This window comes from Elaeis guineensis, chromosome 1 (genome assembly GCF_000442705.2).
Source record: "Elaeis guineensis isolate ETL-2024a chromosome 1, EG11, whole genome shotgun sequence".
In the NCBI taxonomy this organism is placed as follows: Eukaryota; Viridiplantae; Streptophyta; class Magnoliopsida; order Arecales; family Arecaceae; genus Elaeis; species Elaeis guineensis.
In genome coordinates this window covers 180,091,403-180,094,888 of record NC_025993.2, presented here as the reverse complement: position 1 = coordinate 180,094,888, position 3,486 = coordinate 180,091,403, and positions in this window count along the sequence as shown.

Sequence of the window (3,486 nt, the reverse complement as noted above, 5' to 3'; positions counted from 1 at the left end):
TTTGATATCCTTTCTGATTCTGCAAGTTATCCATGCTAGAATAAACGTGCTAAGTATGATGGGTGGGCTAGAGGCCTACAAATTGTGGCTTCTAGCTTCAACGGGGTGTTGGGGTTGCAATGGGTAAATTTATCTTGTTTAAGAAAAAAAATATTTTATTTTTTTTGTGCTATTTTCATAGATGTAATTTTTTAAAAAGAAAAATTAATGAAAGGAATGTTAGCCATTTTAATGATTTTTAAATAAAGTTAATAAAATAAATTAATGGATAATGAGAGAATCACATTAATCTAGGTTATGTATACTTTCAAATAAAAATATTTTCTAAATTTTTATGATTTGATTTCATCTTATTTTATTGTGGAGAAAAAGCTATTATGGAAAGGTATAAATCTTCTCAAAATGAATAGTCCCACATTGGAAAGAAGCAAGAGGATACTAGTCTTTATATTAATTTCCATGCCCATTGCTTCTAGTTGGGCTTGCACGAAATGGGCTAAATAAACAACATGTGCACATGCCAAGCGAAGCTAGGCCGCCGTTCCTTTCATAAGAGAGATGCCTTAACGAACATTTAAAACTCTTCAAATGATTAACAATTTAAAGAATTGAAAGTATTGGTTCAAAGTTCATTCTCTTGTCTTTCTGAATCTAATGACCCTTCCCTGCTATACAGTTTTTTCATCTCTTTTTCTTGGGTACTGTTTGCATAACAAAATCTTGAAATTAACATCCCTAAAATTCATACTTATTGAAGATTCGAACAAGCCGATGAAGATTGTACTTTGAGAATGTATCCGGTCAGAAAATCTTAGAAGACAATACATTCTTAGAACAGCACTGAACTGTAATATCTCGATCAAACTTATCACATTTTACATTATTTACTATTTTATTTATACTTATTTAATTACTGTTCTGAGTTAGTAATTATTATATTCTTCTTATTTAACAAAGAATGTATAGAAGACCCATGCACGAAAAGGAACACAAAGGTTAGTGGCCAGGCTAAGATGATAATTCTCCCCACCCTTTTTCCCCTTCTTATTTTTTTCCTGCATGTCTTTGTAATACCTTAACTACGCAAGGATATGCTAAACTTGCAACCATCTGGTACGGCTGAGAAGTGGACGATCTTGTTGGGGGGAGGGGGGGCGGCGTGGGGCAAAGGAATTGGACATAGAACGAACAATCCACGATTGGAGTGAATGCATATTTTTTACAATTAACATACATATTTTTTAGGTTTTGAAGTGAATGCTGGATTCACAAATTCCAGAAGCTCTGGATTCATAAATTCTAGGCTCTTTATTTCAACCAAACAATTGGCAACAGAGGATGTGAAAGCGGAGATGATATCAAGATGCACAGCCAAATATCTCTAGAATCAGGGCGCACTAAGCTCAATGTAGAAGCAACCGCAGGTGTCTCAATCACATTACCATGCGGTAGGACTCAATTTTGGCATCTGACAGGAAGCAACCACGAAGTTGAATCAATAAAATCAAGAGCAAATTGATAGCAGTGAGCTTGTTTATTTAAATATAACCGGAAAAGAAAACAATCACTATGACTGTCCACTAAGTCTAAGATGATACGCTGAATATATAAAATTAATTTCAAAAAGTGAAAAAACCTGATATGTGAGTTCTGATGCCAAGGTTTCAAAGCCCCAGGTCCCTGACCACCACCTGTTCTATACCAGCTTCACAAACAATCTCTGGAAATGTACAGCCACAGCTTCAAGTTAAAACAGTGCAATCTCTCATCTCCAGGGAAAATATATCCAGTTTATTTATTCATTTATTTGCCTTTTTGGGGTGTGGGGTGTTGGTAAAATTGTAGAGGAAGGATCATGAGAAATCGATTGGAATTTTTCAAGATGAATGCATACAAATCATCAAAGTAGATAGATTCATCCAGACATCTTTAAGCAGTTATCACAGGGACTGAGACCAGACATGCAGCCCATGCCTGTTGAAAGGCTCTCCAAAATGCTCTAGAAGTGTTTGCCTTCGACATTCAGTCTGAAACATGGACAAAATTCATAATGTAAAAGATTCACGATAAATCTAGCATGTACTGAATGATATATGCAAACACAATATTCATGGATAATCTTTCAGACAGTAAACAATATTTGAACTCAGTGGCATGGCATGAGCAAAAGCATAAGCAGCTAATTTCTCAACATCAAACAATTTTTTTTTAACGTCTGAAGGTGGACCCACAAAAAACACAGAATGGCATAGATTCAATTAGTCTAATCAGCAGCACATATGTAGCAGTGACTCTTAACCAACAATATATCATGTGCGCATGAATGTAAAAATCTTCATCGTACAGATGTGTCTGCATGAACAATGTTCAAGAGTCAAAAGAACTATGCCAATACAAAATGCTGACAGTGGCATTACTTGAATATGTCAGACCAATCAATAACATACATCATCATCACCATACAAATACACATAATCGCCATCCAGCATTTTTCCACCAAAATGAGGTTGGGCAAGCACAATTCTGGGCTGATAAGACTAAATTGGAAATATTAATGGATATTTCAGAATTCTTTATTAACCTAATGTCAATATCCCACAGACTGAAATGATTCATTGGCCATCCACTTAGGCAAGAGAAGAGCTTGCCAGAAACCTGGAAGACTAGTTGGCATCTATCAGACCAACTTAATTTGCCGTCTTTTAAGCTCATTTAACCAAGGAGCAACTCATATCTACACTTGGAAATAGTTTAAATGAAGAGGAAGATGGCAAAGTTTGATATAGAGCCCATATTCCTCTCCAAGAGACAGAGCTGATCAGAGGACCAAATTGAGGCAATCCAATTGATACAGAATAAAAAACAGATTTGAGGAATAAGAATCCTTTGAATGTATTAGATTCTGGACTCGAACTCCGAAAAAATCATGACAAACAAGAATATGGAGAAAAAAGGAAAAAAAAATGCAGCACCAGGTAAAATCGTGTCTTGCAGAGATTCTTCCGTTAGGAAAACCAAATAGGAATGATCTCGAAACATGTGCAAGATGTTTACAAAATCAAAACGAAAAATGAAAAAGGAATTACAAATTTATACTTCTGTATGAACCTACAGTAGAATGAAAACACATGATTGTGTCAAATAATGAAAAACTGAGAAGTTAGGATACCTTCAGTTCACAATATTCTTGCATTTTCTTTGCTTGATCCATCGCTTTCTTAAAGCTTTCGCTCTTAAAACCTTGTCCACTCCGTAACATGCACACAACTCGACTGAAATCTTTTTTCTGGTACAGAGCAATGCATGCTGCTGGAAGATTATCTCTTCCTGCTCTCCCTGATTCCTGGTAGTAGCTTTCAATTGATTTTGACAACGTATTGTGGATAACAAAACGCTGCAATGATAAAATAGGCATTGCAAAAAAAAAAAAATGAGAATAAAGCAGAATCGACAATTTTTTAAAAAATTTAAAAAAACTGAATTGGA